This window comes from Hyla sarda, chromosome 6 (assembly GCF_029499605.1).
Source record: "Hyla sarda isolate aHylSar1 chromosome 6, aHylSar1.hap1, whole genome shotgun sequence".
NCBI classification, from domain to species: Eukaryota; Metazoa; Chordata; class Amphibia; order Anura; family Hylidae; genus Hyla; species Hyla sarda.
In genome coordinates this window covers 128,441,008-128,458,853 of record NC_079194.1, presented here as the reverse complement: position 1 = coordinate 128,458,853, position 17,846 = coordinate 128,441,008, and the positions used below count along the sequence as shown (strand labels likewise).

Genomic DNA, 17,846 nt, shown 5'->3' with positions numbered 1-17,846 from the left:
CTGCAATACCTTTTTAAAGGGGTTATGCACTTTAGAAATGTATCCCTATTTTAAAGGAGAAGGGGATAAGTCACTGACTGCATTAAGGAGTACACACACTTTGACATACAATAAAGGACACCCCTGTACTACAGATTCCTAGGTCACACCCCACACTAATGAACTTTGACTTTGTTCAGATGATGGAACGTCCGCATGGAAAATCTCTGTGCGTACATTACCTGGACAGCAGAGCACCAGCAGAATATGCTAGCTCTAGGACTGCTCGGATATGCGCCGTCTCATAGACAGCAATGCATTTCCGTGCGGACTCCACAGTCTATTCTTTCTGCAGACTCCGGAATCTGGATTTCCATAGCAGAAACATCTGCTGCAGAAATTCCATTGTGTACACAGAAAAGCAGAATCCCATTGATATCAATGGGACACTGTTGCTTCGGAATTCTGCACGGAAACGCCATCATGTGGACATACCTGTGGTGTCCCGGTACCGTATTTCATACATTACCTTTGTAGAGGTCCCCATAGTCAGAGTCCCGAGGAATGTCGGGGTCCCTCTCCTATAGTTATCCCCTTGTCACCCCTCAGTCTATGACTGTATAGAAGTTCTTATAAATATAAGTATAAAAGTGTATATATTTAGTAATCTACCTGTTCAGAGCGTAGCAGGACCTGCAGGTCACGTGATTAGGTTAGAACTCTATGGTTTTGCTACAGGACCTTTGGTGGTTCTCCTGACGTGTTCACCCACAATGCAATGTAACGGTGAGTGACAGTCGTTATGGACCAATCCAAAATGGCCAGCCCCTGCCCATATAAGGGAGCTGGGCCATCTTGATCGCTCTCTTGGGTTGTTGGTTCTGGAAGAGGTAGGACCTCCGCAGCTTACAAGACAATTTACTAGGCCAAAGCCTTGTGGCCTCGGCCTATAACATAGCGGATATACTAAGATATTCCCTGCTACTCACCGCAAGATCACTGGACCTAAACGCACCCTTAAATCCAGCGGATCGATGCTACAAAATCCCTAAGAAGCTAAATTGAGCTTATCTGATCCCAGCCAACTGTCAATCGCTGTTTAGCTATATCTAGAGAGACTCTGTTATCTGGACTGGTACCATTGCTGCATGTACAGAAATTCTTCAGTAAAAGTTCCTGCCAGTTTTCAGTTAACAATCCTTTATTTCTGCATCACCTATTGCTCTTGGGAAGGGTCGCAATAGGCCTATCGAGATTACAGAATTTAACCCTCACCCTGGCGTCACGAGTGACAAGGGTTAACAGCGCCCTTTACTATTCTGAACAACAACACCCTAACTACCCTACACCCCACAACTCTTTATTCCCCAGTTTACCACATACCCTTAAAGACAGCTATTTATCACATTCTGCTACTGCTTGTGTTTTTATTCTGATGCTACGGTCATTGCTTGACAATGTCTTACTATGGCTGATCATATATCCTTGATGTTTTTATCACCTACCTATAAGAACCTGACCACACGATCCTATGTCTATCCCTATATACTGTAGATAAAAAGACACCATAAGTATAAAAATTTCATTCAATATCATAAAATTCATTAAAATGTGGATAGTAACCATGTGTTAGTTTAACCCCTTAACGACAATGGACATCTATTTATGTCCATTGCTTGCTCCCGCTGTATGAAGAATGCTCAGGGGCTGAGCATTCTTCATACCTGGTGAGTCCTGGTTGCGATCAGCAACCAGGACCTGCCGCTAATGCCGGACATCAAAGATCGGGCCAATGTCCAGCATTAACCCTTTATACACTGCAATCAACTTTGGCATCTAAAATGGAAGCAACCTAATCCCAATTACAATAAGGGCACAAAAGTATTTTAGTCAGCCACCAATTTTGCAAGTTCTCCCACTTAAAAAGATGAGATGCCTGTCATTTTCATCATAGGTATACCTCAACTATGAGAGACATAATGAGAAAAAAAAAATCCATAAAATCACTGTCTGATTCTTAAAGAATTTTTTTGCAAATTATGGTGGAATATAAGTATTTGGTGACCTACAAACAAGCAAGATTTCTGACTTACAGACCTGTAACAACTTCTTTAACCCCTTGGGGAGAGAGGGTTTTTCCACTTTAGTTTTTTCCTACTTTTTTAAAAATCATAACCCTTTCAATTTTGCACATAAAAATCCATATGATGGCTTATTTTTTTGCGCCACTAATTCTACTTTGTAATTACATCAGTCATTTTACCCAAAATTCTACAGCGAAAAAAGAAAATCATTGTGCGACAAAATTGAAGAAAAAACGCTATTTTGTAACTTTTGGGGACTTCCGTTTCAATGCAGTAACTTTTTGGTAAAAATGACACCTCTTTATTCTGTAGGTCCATACGATTAAATTGATAACCTACTTATATTCGGTCTGATTTTGTCGTACTTCTGGAAAAAAATCATAACTACATGCACGAAAATTAATACGTTTAAAATCTTCTGACCCCTATAACTTTATTTTTCAGAGTACGGGGCGGTATGAGGGCTAATTTTTTGCTCCGTGATTTTAAGTTTTTAGTGGTACCATTTCTATTTGTATTGATTAGACTTTTTGATCGCTTTTTTATTCATTTTTTCATGATAAAAAAAAAGGGACCAAAAATACGCTGTTTTGGACTTTGGAATTTTTTGCGTGTACGCCATTGACCATGCGGTTTAATTAACTATATATTTTTATAATTCGGACATTTCTGCATGCGGCGATATCACATGTTTATTTTTGTTTAAACTTTTTTTTTTTAATGGGAAAAGGGGGGCGATTCAAACTTTTATTAGGGAAGGGGTTAAATGATCTTTATTAACTTTTTTTCACTTTTTTTGCAATGTTATAGCACACACTGATCTTTTACATTGATCAATGATTTCTCATAGGAAACCATTGATCAATGATTCTGTTGCTTGACTGCTCACGCCTGGATCTCAGGCACTGAGCAGTCATTCGGCGATTGGACACCAGGATGCAGGTAAGGGGACCCTCCTGCTGTCCTACAGCTGTTCAGGATGCTGCAATTCCAAATAGCCCCCTGAGCTTACCGGCATTCATTTAACTTTAGACTCGGCGTTCAACTTTGAACACCAGGTCTAAAGGGTTAATAGCGTGTGGCACCGCGATCAGTGTCGTGCGCTATTAGCCACAGGTCCCGGCTCAACCCGCTATGACGTGGGGCCACAGCGTGGCCCCATATTATAGAAAGGGAGTGGGCGAAGGGCGTACAGGTACGCCCTCTGTCCCCAACAGGTTAAGAGTCTCCTCTGTCCTCCACTCATTACCTGTATCAATGGCACCTATTTGAACGTGTTATCAGTATAAAAGACACCTGTCCACAACCTCAAACAGTCACTCTCCAAACTCCACTATGGCCAAGACCAAAGAGGTGTCAAAGGACATCAGAAACAAAATTGTAGACCTGCGCCAGGCTGGGAAGACAATCTGCAACAGGCAAGCAGCTTGGTGTGAAGAAATCAACTGTGGGAGCAATTATTAGAAAATGAAAGTTGTGGTGATGGTTCGATGATAGGGCAGATGTTATTACCCTAGGGGCAGATAACATTAACCCCTTGTGTTCGTGACGCCAGGGTGTGGTTTTACCTCTACACCACCCGAAGGTATGGCCGCTGGATCCTGGGTTAGGCACGGGGCAAATAATGACTCCGACGCCAAGTTGCGGAACAACAGCAGCTTTACTGAGGTAGACAGATCGAATAGTCTTTACAGCTCAGTTAGGCCCAAGGAGTAGGTAGGTAGGTGATCTTTGACAGGAACAACGACAATCCCCTTGGAGTAATGATCCACATGGTGAGAGCATTTCACATGGTCTAGCACTACCAACTGTTGGGTCTGTCACTCTGGATGGAATGAAGGGGTGGTCTTGCGTCCTTGCGCACATTCTTGGTCATGTTACAGACAGAACATTCACTGCACCATTTCTTAATGTCGTTCCGCATTCCAATCCAGTAGAATATTCGCCTGACAGTGGCTTCTCGCCTGACAGTGGCTTCGGTCTTGTGAACTCTAAAGTGCCCTGACTGGTCATGATATACGTTAAAGACCATCACTGCATCTCTCCAGGGAGCGAGAATCTGATGAAGTCGGTCACCAGAGACCGGATCCAAAGAATTTCAGTACAACAGTCCTTTGTGCACAGTCAGTCGCTTCCTCTGTTGCCGGAGATGCTTCAACTCGTAGTCTCTATGGGCCCAGCATAGACATAGGGTTGGTACCTTTTTTGCCAGAAGGTAGTCCAACAGATCCCCTATAACTAGACTTTCATCTTCGAGAGTCTTCCAAGTGTACAGGTCTTTAACATTTTCTGACCTGGGTTCACCATCCATGAGGGCGGTCACAACATTCTGGTTCACAAACCGTTGGTAAAATGGGGGCATCTCCACGTCTTCCCACACGTCTTCGACAGGTGGTTCTTCGCCGGGGGATCATCGGAGACAGTACATTGGCACTGACATTTGACTTGCCGCTTCTGTACTTGATGGTGAAGCTGTAATTAGCTAATCTTGAAGCCCATCTCTGTTCAAGGGCACCCGACTTGGCAGTATTCAGGTGGACCAACAGCTTATTATCCATGTAGACAGTAAATGGCCCCCTGACGAAGCCCATACGCGAAACGCGCGTTGGGGTACAGGTAGTGATCTCCCTTATTGGTGTATGGCAGGTATTTGTTACTTTTTGCTGTTTTTCATGCTCTCCTCTTTTCTATTATATAATGCTGCTGATTTACCTCTGAACAGGGCTAGGTGCTATATAATTTGTTACGTGCACTTTACTCATAGCCCGTTTGAGGATATATACCAGCTCTGTACACTCATTATATGTATGTTCCATTATTTAATTTTACTATCTATGGGCATGTTGCAATTTGACATCTGTGGACTGTATTCCTGCCGTCTGTACTGTTTACCATTGTGGATTTAGTATCACTACCTCTTTCTGTAGCTTTCATCTGTATAGTACCTTGTATTTTATGTATGATTTTATAATGCACTTGAATAAAGATTATTCACTATTTTTGTATTCAAATCAGTATACTGGTATCTTCTTTTGTTGGTGTAGTTAGTTCATGATAGGATCCAGTTTACGCAATTGCCTGTTAGCCAATTGTGTTTGTTCAGTGACAGCAAGGTTATTATCCATGTAGACAGTCAATGGCGTGGCAGCCAAATAATCTTTAAATTTTTCTGTCATAGCCCATACCAGGGTGAGAAGTTCCAATTTGAATAAACTTTAATTGGCATAGTTCTTCTCTGCTCCTGGCAGGTTACGACTGGTGTAGGCAATCACTCCCTCTTGTCCATCTTGAACTTGAGACAGGACAGCTCCCAGACCTTCAAAACTGGCATCAGTATATAGCCGGAACGGCTGACTGTAGTCTGGACATGCCAAAATGGGTGGTTCTGTCAATAGATGTTTAAGAGCTCAGAACGCTGTTTGTGTTGCTCTTCAGACCATTCAATATGTAGTCTTCCATTGTAATTCTCCTTCACCATACCCCATAGGAGAGTTGTGAGGGGTTCTGCAATTTGGGAAAAGTGTGGGATGAAGCGATGGCCCAGTACAGGAGTTCGCCGGCTACTACCACCACAGAAGACATACAAGACCACTAATAATCTCCCTCTATCTGGGGCTTCATGCAAGATCTCACCCAGTGGTGTCAAAATGATACCAAGAACGGTGAGCAAAAATCCTAGAACCACATGAGGGGGACTTAGTGAATGACCTGCAGAGAGCTGAGACCAAAGTAACAAAAGCAAAACATCATGCTTTGGGGCTGTTTTTCTGCTAAGGGACCAGGATGACTGATCCATGTAAAGATTGAATGGGGCCATGTATCGTAAGCTTTTGAGTGAAAACCTCCTTCCATCAGCAAGGGCATTGAGGATGAAACATGTTTTTTTTGTCTCAACTCTGCATATACCTATGGGGAAGATGGGGGGGGGGGGTTACTCTGCATATACCTATGGGGAAGATGGGGGGGTTACTCTGCATATACCTATGGGGAAGATGGGGGGGGTTACTCTGTAAATACTATTTGGAAGAGGAGGGTGTAACTCTACATATACCTATGGGGAAGGGGGGGTGTAGCTCTGCATATATCTATGGGGAAGAGGGGGTGTGACTCTGCATATACCTATTGGAAAGATGGTGGGATGTAACTGTATATACCTATGGGAAAGAGGGTCGGATGTAACTGCATATACCTAAGGGAAAGAGGGGGAGGTGTAACTGCATATACCTATGGGAAAGAGGGGGGTTGTAACTGCATATACCTATGGGAAAGAGGGGGGGGTGTAACTGCATTTACCTATGGGAAAGAGGGGGTGTAACTCTGCTTATACCTATAGGGAAAGGAGGGGGTAACTCTGCCTATACCTATGGGAAAAAAGGGGTTTAACTCTGCCTATACCTATGGGGAACGGGGGGGGTTAACTCTGCCTATACCTACGGGGAAAGGTGGGGGGACTCTGCTGCCTATACCTAAGGAGAAAGGGGGGTTAACTCTGTTCCTATACCTATTAGGAAGGGGGTTTAACTCTGCTGCCTATACCTATGGGGAAGGGTGGGAGGGTGGGGGCTAACTCTGCTGCCTATACCTTGGGGGAAGAGGGGGTAACCCTGCTGCCTATACCTACAGGGAAGGGGGGCTACCTAACTTTATGCCTGGATGTCTAACTACTTTCCTACATACCCAGCTACCTAACTATGTACAAAGCTGGCCTTTATACATGGCTGCCTAACTACCTAGCTAGCCCCCTACCTACCTAACTTGTCCCCTACCTACATATCTGGCTTCCTGATCTACCTACCTAGTTACCTATTTACTTGGCTACCTACCTACCTGCCCTTTTACTGTGCAGGACACCAAGGAGGGCATTATTACAGTTTGTGGGACTATAGATGAGATTGTGTAGAGGAAGGGAGGGCACTGGAAAAATGCAGAGTCTGACATGTTTTTCCTGCAGATGTTAAGAGATCTACATGGTGGTCTTATCCGGACGGAGAAAAAAAAGGAAAGAGGAGGCCGCTGATTAGAAATGACGTAATTGTGAGTCCCAAAATGTAACTGTATTAACTTATATGGTATACACATTCTGTGTACAGCTGATATCTACCGCCATATGGTCCTGTATATAAATGACATACAGATCCTGTATACTATACTGGTCTGTGTATAGAGGTTTTATTCAGTACAGTATGGCGGTATTATCCAGTTATTGTGTGGTGGTATATATTTACTCCTTGTATTCCAGTATTATTGGTCATGAAAATTTACCTATGTTAAAGTGATTCTTACGTATATAAATTTTAGTTTATTGTGTGTGGGGGATTTGCGTGGAATAGGGGCATGGAAGAAGATTGACGAGCTGCAGAGCCCAGCAGGGGCCCTTGCCTTTTTTTGGTCCGAGGGTCCCGAGTGTTGTTAGTCTGCCCCTGGGGGGTGGGAAGGGAGTGGGTTTAATTAAAAGGGGAGGGGGGAGAGAGGTAGGTGTAATTAAGGGGGGGGGGGCAAACAAAGGGTCCCCCCTGGGTGCCAAATGCTCTAGGTATGCCCCTGGTGTACATTAAAGATTTTATAATGCATATACATTTTAAAGGGGTTGTCCCTAAAGGGATCACGTGCCCTGGGCTTCGTGCCCTGGGTTTTTGAAACTGAGATTAATAAAGTGATCCCTGGCTCCTAAGGGGATCCTTGTGGTTAAGCTTTCTATTCTAGATATAACCTAAACGTTAGCCGTCCTTAGGGAAAAGCTGTTAGCCCAGTACCAGATGAGAAATAGATGGATATGTGGAATGACAGCAAGCACAGATGTCATCTGTCTGGAGTACTTGTACATTGTACACAGTTTCTGACAGTGGTTATGAGCTGTAGTCCCAGCTATAAATACATAACCTTTACATGAGGGTTGATCAAATTACTGAAGTCCTGATGGTGCCTTGTCACTTGGCTCAGCTGTTCTTATGGCCTGAGCATCAATGGGGTAATTTATGCATATAAACAATAAATGTATCATAGGGTTCAATATTTGCAACATGCTCGCTATGGAGCTAACCCACTTCTGTACTGCAGTCCAGAGTCTGAACAGGCAGCTACACCAATTACAATAAAGGGATTTTGAGAAAATTGCATACAGAATAAGGCGGCCATGCATTATTAACAGTTATTGCTCCCGACCTCATGTGTTCACTATGGGGTAGGGTAAGGCTGCTTTCACACTATACTTTTGCTTCATTAAAAGAGCTGCTATAAACTTCCATTAGAAAACCCTTAAACCAGCATCACATTCACGTCTATGTGATTTTTTGAGTATCCGTTATCACCAACTATAGCCCGTTATGAATAACTGGCGTCATTTGTAACGGAAGAAAAAAGGTAACATGCACAAATTTTTCTTCCATCAAAAATAACAGTAGAATAAAGTCTGTAAAAATGTTAACATTGAAGTCTATGGTAAACGTATGAGCCTTTTAACCCCTTAAGGACTGAGCCCTTTTTCACCTTAAGGACTCAGCCATTTTTTGCAATTCTGACCACTGTCACTTTAAACATTTATAACTCTGGAATGCTTTTAGTTATCAATCTGATTCCGAGAATGTTTTTTCGTGACATATTCTACTTTAACTTAGTGGTAAAATTTTGTGGTAACTTGCATCCTTTCTTGGTGAAAAATCCCAAAATTTGATGAAAAATTAGAAAATTTTGCATTTTTCTAACTTTGAAGCTCTCTGCTTGTAAGGAAAATGGATATTCAAAATATTTTTTTTTTTATTCACATATACAATATGTCTACTTTATGTTTGCATCATAAAATTGACAAGTGTTTACTTTTGGAAGACACCAGAGGGCTTCAAAGTTCCGCAGCAATTTTCCAATTTTTCACAAAATTTTGAAACTCGCTTTTTTTCAGGGACCAGTTCAGGTTTGAAGTGGATTTGAAGGGCCTTCATATTAGAAATACCCCATAAATGACCCCATTATAAAAACTGCACCCCCCAAAGTAATATTCAAATGACATTCAAAATGACATTCAGTCAGCGTTTTAACCCTTTAGGTGTTTCACAGGAATAGCAGCAAAGTGAAGGAGAAAATTCACAATCTTCATTTTTTACACTCGCATGTTTTTGTAGACCCAATTTTTGAATTTTTGCAAGGGGTAAAAAGGAGAAAATTTTTACTTGTATTTGAAACCCAATTTCTCTCGAGTAAGCACATACCTCATATGTCTATGTTAATTGTTCGGCGGGCGCAGTAGAGGGCTCAGAAGGGAAGGAGCGACAAATGGTTTTTGGGGGGCATGTCACATTTAGGAAGCCCCTATGGTGCCAGAACAGCAAAAAAAAAACACATGGCATACCATTTTGGAAACTAGACCCCTCGGGGAACATAACAAGGGGTAAAGTAAACCTTAATACCCCACAGGTGATTCACAACTTTTGCATATGTAAAAAAAAAAAAAAAAAAATCCCTAAAATGCTTGGTTTCCCAAAAGTTTTACATTTTTTAAAAGGGTAATAGCAGAAAATACCCCCCAAAATTTGAAGCCCAATTTCTCCCGATTCAGAAAACACCCCATATGGGGGTGAAAAGTGCTCTGCTGGCGCACTACAGGTCTCAGAAGAGAAGGAGTCACATTTGGCTTTTTTGAAGGAAATTTTGCTCTGGGGGCATGCCGCATTTAGGAAGCCCCTATGGTGCCAGGACAGCAAAAAACCCCAGATGGCATACCATTTTGCAAACTAGACCCCTTGGGGAACGTAAAAAGGGGTAAAGTGAACCTTAATACCCCAAAGGGGTTTCACAACTTTTGCATATGTAAAAAAAAAAAAAAAAATTTACCTAAAATGCTTGATTTCCCAAAAAATTTACATTTTTAAAAAGGGTAAAAGCAGAAAATACCCCCCCAAAATTTGTAACACAATTTCCCCCGAGTACGGCGATACCCCATATGTGACCCTAAACTGTTGCCTTGAAATACGACAGGGCTCCAAAGTGAGAGCGCCATGCGCATTTGAGGCCTAAATTAGGGACTTGCATAGGGGAGGATATAGGGGTATTCTACGCCAGTGATTCCCAAACAGGGTGCCTCCAGCTGTTGTAAAACTCCCAGCATGCCTGGACAGTCAGTGGCTATCTGGCAATACTGGGAGTAGTTTTGCAACAGCTGGAGGCTCCGTTTTGGAAACAGTGGCGTACCAGACGTTTTTCATTTTTATTGGGGAGGGGGGCTGTGTAGGGGTATGTGCATATGTAGTGTTTTTTACTTTTTATTTTATTGTGTGTTAGTGTAGTGTAGTGTTTTTAGGGTACAGTCACATGGGCGGGGGTTCACAGTAGTTTCACGCTGGCAGTTTGAGCCGCAGCTCAAACTTGCAGCCGGATACTTACTGTAATCCTCCGCCCATGTGAGTGTACCCTGTACGTTCACATTGGGGGGGGGGGGGGGGGAACGTCCTGCTGTTGCAAAACTACAACTCCCAGCATGTACGGTCTATCAGTGCATGCTGGGAGTTCTAGTTTTGCAACCGCTGGAGGCTCCGTTTTGGAAACAGTGGCGTACCAGACGTTTTTCATTTTTATTGGGGAGGGGAGGGGGGTTGTATAGGGGTATGTGTATACGTAGTGTTTTTTACTTTTTATTGTGTGTTAGTGTAGTGTTTTTAGGGTACAGTCGCACGGGCGGGGGTTCACAGTAGTTTCTCGCTGGCAGTTTGAGCTGCGACAGAAAATTTGCCGCAGCTCAAACTTGCAGCCGGATACTTGCTGTAATCCTCCGCCCATGTGAGTGTACCCTGTACGTTCACATTGGGGGGGGAACATCCAGCTGTTGCAAAACTACAACTCCCAGCATATACGGTCTATCAGTGCATGCTGGGAGTTGTAGTTTTGCAACAGCTGGAGGCACACTGGTTGTGAAACACAGAGTTTGGTAACAAACTCAGTGTTTTGCAACCAGTGTGCCTTCAGTTGTTGCAAAAGCTACAACCCCCAGCATGTACGGACAGCGGAAGGGCATGCTGGGTCTTGTAGTTATGCAACAGCTGGAGGCATACTACTTTGGCTGGGGATGCTGGGGACTGTAGTTATGCAACAGCTGGAGACACACTGGTTTGCTACATAAATCACTGTGCCTTCAGCTGTTGCAAAACTACAACTCCCAGCAGTCACCGACAGCCAACGGGCATGCTGGGAGTTGTAGTTATGCAACCAGCAGATGCACTACTACAACTCCCAGCATGCCCTTTAGCTGTTGGTGCAAGCTGGGAGTTGTAGTTACACAACAGCTGAAGGTACACTTTTCCATAGAAAAAATGTGCCTCCAGCTGTTGCAAAACTACAAGTCCCAGCATGCCCATAAGGGCATGCTGGGAGTTGTGGTGGTCTGCCTCCTGCTGTTGCATAACTACAGCTCCCAGCATGCCCTTTTTGCATGCTGGGAGCTGTTGCTAAGCAACAGCAGGAGGCTGTCACTCACCTCCAACGATCCTCGCCGCACAGGTCAGTCCCTCGTCGTCTCCGCCGCGGCCGTCGCTCCTGGGGCCCCGATCCCAACATTGACGCCGGAGATCGGGGTCCCCAGCACCCGGGGTGCACGTCCCGCACCCGCTCACGTCCTCCGGAAGAGGGGCGGAGCGGGTTGCGGGAGTGACACCCGCAGCAGGCGCCCTGATTGGTCGGCCGGCACCAGTGCCACCTCACCCCTGCAGGCTCTGGCTGTTCGGGGCCGTCGGAGACGGCCCCGAACAGCCTGTAATTCCGGGTCACCGGGTCACTGGAGACCCGATTGACCCGGAATCTGCCGCAGATCGCTGGACTGAATTGTCCAGCGATCTGCGGCCATCGCCGACATGGGGGGGCATAATGACCCCCCTGGGCGATATGCCCCGATGCCTGCTGAACGATTTCAGCAGGCATCAGGCACCGACTCCCCTCCGGCTAGCGGCGGGGGGCCGGGATTTGACAGGACGTACTCAAACGTCCTGAGTCCTTAAGGACTCGGAAAAGGGGACGTTTGAATACGTCCTGCGTCCTTAAGGGGTTAAACTACTAATTTGACCCCCAAATGTATACCCCCCCATGCCTATTTATAATAATTAATTGGCCCTAGTGGGCTTATCCTTATCTCCCCCCCCCCCCCCCCCTTGTGTCCTTATTTCCCCTCCTGCTGCCTGCTCCTCATCTTCTTGGAGCAGGGCAGCAGTGGGACATGTCAGGAACCGGCAGCGGTGAATGAATGAAGCCGACATGTCCCGCATGTAGGCTTCATTCATTCACCGCTGCCACCCGACATGTCCCCACAGCTGCCCTGCTCCTAGCACAATCAGCGCACCTCCAGGACATATCTATTCTCTGCTGCTTATCTCTGTGATGTCCCACTATGGGATATGCTCCTACAGTCCTGTCAGGTTGAGTCCCTGTATGTCCTCAGGGCTCCCCTGCAGTGTCCCCCCATAATGTGTATAAGTTGTATACTAAGGGTAAAGGACCTTGGTCACATGATTGTTAGTCACATGATAAGGGTTGTCACATGTTTAAGTCATATGTTTTGTTACCCAGAGAGCACCATGTGACCCGCAGCTGGCCTATGGGCTCCTTGCTCAGCCCCCCTTTTTAAGAGGGGAGGTACTACAATATCTCTCTCGAGTTTCACTTGATCCTGAGGTCAAGTCCAGTCCAGATGTCTCAGAGCTGGTGTCCAGCACATCTGGAGGCCTCAAGCCTGAATTGTAGCCACAAGTCAGTAAGTCAAGTCATCTATGTCTGCTGTCCCTATCTTCAGTCAAGTCAATTATAGTCAGTGTGGCTGTGTTAAAGTCTGTCAAGTCACTGAAAGTCCAAGCAAGCTGGGAGGTCCCTTGTGTCCCTTGAGGTCCCCTCTCTGGGATCCTGGCCTATCTGTAAAGACTGTGCCATCTGTCTACCCCAGTAAAAGCTGCCGTTAACCTAACCTGGCCTTGGACTATTATTTGCACTGCCTAAACTAGGACTAGCGGTGCTACCTTCGGGTGGTTACATTGGCAAACCACGCCCTGGTGTCGAACATTAAGGGGTTAACACCATCTACCCCTGGGCAACACCATATGCCCCGACACCACATCTCCGTACCCGACGGAGATGAGCAGCAGAGAATAGACATGTCCCAGCAGTGCGCTGATTGCGCTAGGAGCAGGGCAGCAGCGGGGACATGTCAGGCGGCGGCGGTGAATAAATGAAGCCTACAGGCGGGACATGTCTTGCCACCGGTTCCCGACATGTCCAGCTGCTGCCCTGCTCCAAGAAAATGAGGAGCAGGCAGCAGGAGCAGAAATAAGGACACTGGGGGGTGGGGGGATAAGGATAAGCACACTGGGGCCAATGAATTATTATAAATATGCATGGGGGGCATACATTTGGGGGTCAAATTAGTAGTTTAAAAACCCTACCGGGAGCCCTGAATGGCTCCTCAGTACCGGCCATTCAGGGCTCCCGGCGGGGAATTTAAAAGTTTAAGTAAAAATAAACCGTACATCGCAGGGGAGCAGAGCATGCCGCCTGCTGCCCTGTTTACTAACTTCTGATCGCATTGGGTCCCAGAAGTGAGGCATGGTGCCATCAATCTTTCAGTCCATGTACTACAACCCCCATCATGGAACAAAGTATGTTCCATGATGGAGGTAGTAGTACAAACACTAATGTATCCTCCCCAGCAACTGGCAAACTCCCGCAGCCAGGGAACTACTACTGCCATCATGTAAACAAGTATGTTTCATGATGGGAGTAGTAGTAGTCCCGGCTGCGGGAATCTGTAGGCAGAGGTGTTAAAATAACGGTACATGATGGATGTTATAACGGGTCTTAACGGAAGAATATGCCCGTTATTTTGACGGACATTATTCCTCCGTTAGCAACCGTTGTTTCATCCGTTATTTAATTATACAATACAGAAAACAGATGTTTAATAACGGATGAATACTCATAGTGTGAAAGCAGCCTAAGCTGCAGCCAGACAGCTCTGGAGCCAGCTTATCCCTCCAAGAATAATAGGGTCGGGTGTGCTAGAATTTCCACTCCCGGCCCTATTGTTCTGGAAGAGATAAGGTGGCTCCAACATCATCTCTCTGCAAAGAGTCAGGAAGACACCCCCACACACCTTAGACCAGTGGTCTTCCAGATGTTGCAAAACTACAACTCCCAGCATGCCTGGACAGCCAACAGCTGAGGTGCCAACGATCTACTGTTTAGAGCCCTGGCTCTCCTATACAGCGATGCATCACAACCCCCGCCCGAAGCGGGGACCGCCATGCCCTTTTCATATAGTTCAATGGGAGAGCAGTTTGGCAATCTTCGGCTCTCCCACAGAACTATATAGGGGGCAGGGGTTTTGTCGTGTGCCGCTATAGAGGAGAGCCAGGGCTCTAAACAGGAGATCACATAGATAAGTTTTTTTTACATGATACCTGTCCTTTAAATATACTTGAAGAATTAGTCTCTGTTCACACTTAAATCATGGTTTCTGTTACAACAGGAATCATGATAGTGCTGCTGGACTTGATGCATCACAGACCCCATTGACTTATAATCATGGGTTCATTTTGATTTCAGAAATTTTGTAGTGTGCACTGTGCAGTGGGATTCCATTGACAGCAATGGGACCCTGCTGCACAGAATTTCCAAGTGAAATTCCCCTTAGCCAAGTTTGTGTTTTAGTTTTTTTTTGTTAGTAATCATTACTACAAAGGAAGTAATCTCTCTACATCCACTATAGCCATGTTTAACCAACATCAACCCTTCTATACACTACTATGTGAAACCCACTGTAGATTAATGGGCTCATGCAGGGATAGCGAAACAGTGCTAATTTCTTCCAAATACAGCACCATCCCTGACCTCAGATTGTGTGGGGTATTACAACCTGGCTCTATTCACTTTTATTGGAACTGAGCTGCAATTCCACACAACCTGAGGACAGGGTCCTGTTTTGGAAGAATTTAGCTGTTTTTCTATCCCTGGATAAGGCAAGGTCCACACTGCGTTCATGCCCTTTTAAATCCTATTCATCGACATCTTGTCAAAAACGGGATGCTGACGTTACTGTTAACGGAAACAGCACATTCCATTCACAACATCCTGAATGGGGTCACTAGGATTGCTGCTTTGTGTGTGTGTGTGCGTACATCACTAGTTGTACATGTTAAAGGGGTTGTGCGCTGCCCTGCCATTCGGAGCTCCGCATGCAGCATCCAGAAGTTCATTACTCCGAACGCTGTGTGCGGGCTTCCGTGTTCGCGGCCGCTGGGCGTGACGTCACGCCCGCCCCCTCAACGAAAGTCTATGGGAAGGGGGCACAACCGGCAGCCGCGAACACGGAAGCCCGCACACAGCGTTCGGAGTAATGAACTTCTGGACGCTACGTGCGGAGCTCCAAAAGGCAGGGCAGCGCACAACCCCTTTAAGGAAATCAATGAATTTCTATCATCTTGCCTGAGTTTAATATCAAGTTGATTCTTAAAGTACAATGAAACAATTACATTTCGCTTTGTCATGAGAATTTTTTATTTGTGTTTTTCTTTCAAAATTTACTACTTCTAAGTTTTGTAAAGGGGGAGAAAAAAAATGACCACAACCCAGTTAGGCTGGGTTCACATTATGTTTTTGCATTCCTCAAAACCATACTAAACTGTATCAAAAGGTGTAAAAATTTTAACCCGTATACAGTTGAAAACCGTATTCGGTTTGAAAATATGATGTCCAGTTGCATCCGTCTTTTAAGAAAAAACTGTATACGTTTTTAACTTTTCACTCCATTATGAATAAAGTTTCACTTGTTTTATTGAAATTCCAAGAAAAAAAAAAACATTTTGGTGTCAAAAACCCTATGGTGAAAACTGGATGGACCGTACGCACAGGTGGTTCTGTACGGTTCCCATTGACTCTAATGTTAAAAAAAAAGTATATGGTTTTTCACCCGGACCAAAATTCGTGGTAGGCTATGGTTTTGGGTACGGGAAAAAAACTGTACATGATGCAAAAGGGACACAACCGGATGCATCTTTTGGCATACGGTTTTCAATGGAGGGTCAATGCATACGGTTTTCAATGAAGAGTCAATGCATATGGTTTTCAATAACGGTTTTCAAATTGAAAACGTATACAGGAGCTGTATTGCAAAAACGTGGTGTGAACCCAGCCTTATGAGTTCTCCTGGGTGAACATCAGCAGCCTGAGTAGATGACCAGGTGCAGTGATTAAACGCCACACCCAAAGCCAGAGGATTACTGGGAAATTAAGACCGCACTACAGAACCAATTCAGGGATGAATTTACATCCAAATGGAGCCTATCCCATGCCTGCCACATCAGTTAACACAAGGGGAGGAGTTGCAGCTTTTTTTTTTTTAAACACACAATGCATTTAGACGCAAGAGAAAAAAAATGTTAATGTAGTGAGACATGGTTAGTTTTTCGCAGTGGTCGGAGATCTACCAACTGCGACCAAAATGGCCCTGAATTCTTGCGCAATCTCACACCATCCCAGACCACACTACATCTAAGCTACTTTGTTATGAAGAACATGCACTTTGCTAAAACGTGTGGGGTGGGGGGATGTACATGTCACATGACATACCCCCAGCCAAATGGGAAGTGAAAAGAGCGTGATTTACGTAACTATATATCCCCCTGTACCCTTCGCATTATTCTCTAATAATATTAGAGAATAATATGTTTTGCTGTATAAGCAAAATAAATACTAATTCCTAGAAAGCTTCTTTAAGGCAACAACCCTGCCCCTGCCTCAAAGACTATGGCTGCCCTGTATTCCCCATTGGCTTGATGTTTTCTAAGGCAGCCCCCCCCATCTTATTCGCCTTCCAACTAAAAGGGTACATTCTGCAGAACATTTCACCTGGGAGTAACAGTCTGGACTGTGCCCACAGATTGTCCCAAGACTCATGTGACCAGATACATTGCTAAAGCCCCGCCATGCTGGGCAACACCCATATAGCATAAGCCAATGTTTGCCAACCAGGGCGCCTCCAGCTGTTGCAAAACTACACCTCCCAGCATGCCCGGACAGCCGTTGGCTGTTCGGGCATGCTGGGAGGTGTAGTTTTGCAACAGCTCAGCCAGACACAATGTTGTGAAGCTCTGAAGAAACACCCAGAGGATCAAGATACTGTATTTAGTGAAAGCAACAGAGTAGCAGAGATGTTTCTTCTCTTCCTTCAGATAATGCAGAAGGTCCTGCCTGCAGGCTGCAGTCCCATGTAAAGCCACAGATAACACACCCTGAGGTTTACCCACAGGGCTCTGCTACATCTGAATAGTCAGTACCTTAAAAGTGATGAGCAGGAATCTTCTTCAATGGGGGAGACTTCTCTGAGGATCTCTTGGCTGGGGAGAGGGAAGTTCTCTGGCTGCTCTGTGCAGAGCAAGAATGTGAGGTGGGGTCTAAGCTGGGGGATGGGACGTGGATTCAATACATTCACTACATTGGGATGGACTTATTTGCTGACAGTCTATTGTGGCAGTAAATACAAACAATCCTTAACCAAAGTTTCCACTCTCACCATAAATATATAAGGAATCATTACAAAGTACAATTGTGCAACCAGTTGTACTTTGTAATGACACCTTTCATTTTACCATAAAAATATCATGTGAAAACTGATAGAAAAGATTTGTGGGATTTTATTTAAAAAAAAATAATAATAATAATAATAATACAAAAAGACTATTTTTTGCTCATTTTGAGGGCTTTCGTTTTTACACAGTGCACTTCACAGTAAAACAGACCTGTTATTCTTTGATCCAGTAGGTT

At 44.7% G+C, this 17,846-nt stretch overlaps 1 protein-coding gene across 2 annotated transcripts in view; it reads right to left on the bottom strand.

Annotated features, from left to right (window-relative positions):
* LOC130276098 (protein SSUH2 homolog) overlaps positions 1-17,846 on the bottom strand; it is a 107,529-nt gene that overhangs the window by 24,863 nt on the left and 64,820 nt on the right. The window contains exon 1 of one of the 2 annotated variants that reach the window (XM_056524999.1): positions 17,360-17,475. The exons of the other annotated variant lie outside the window; for it this stretch is intronic. The gene's annotated coding sequence lies outside the window, so the exon portion shown is untranslated. Of the gene's footprint in view, positions 1-17,359; positions 17,476-17,846 lie in introns of those variants that run through there. 2 annotated transcript variants of the gene reach the window in all.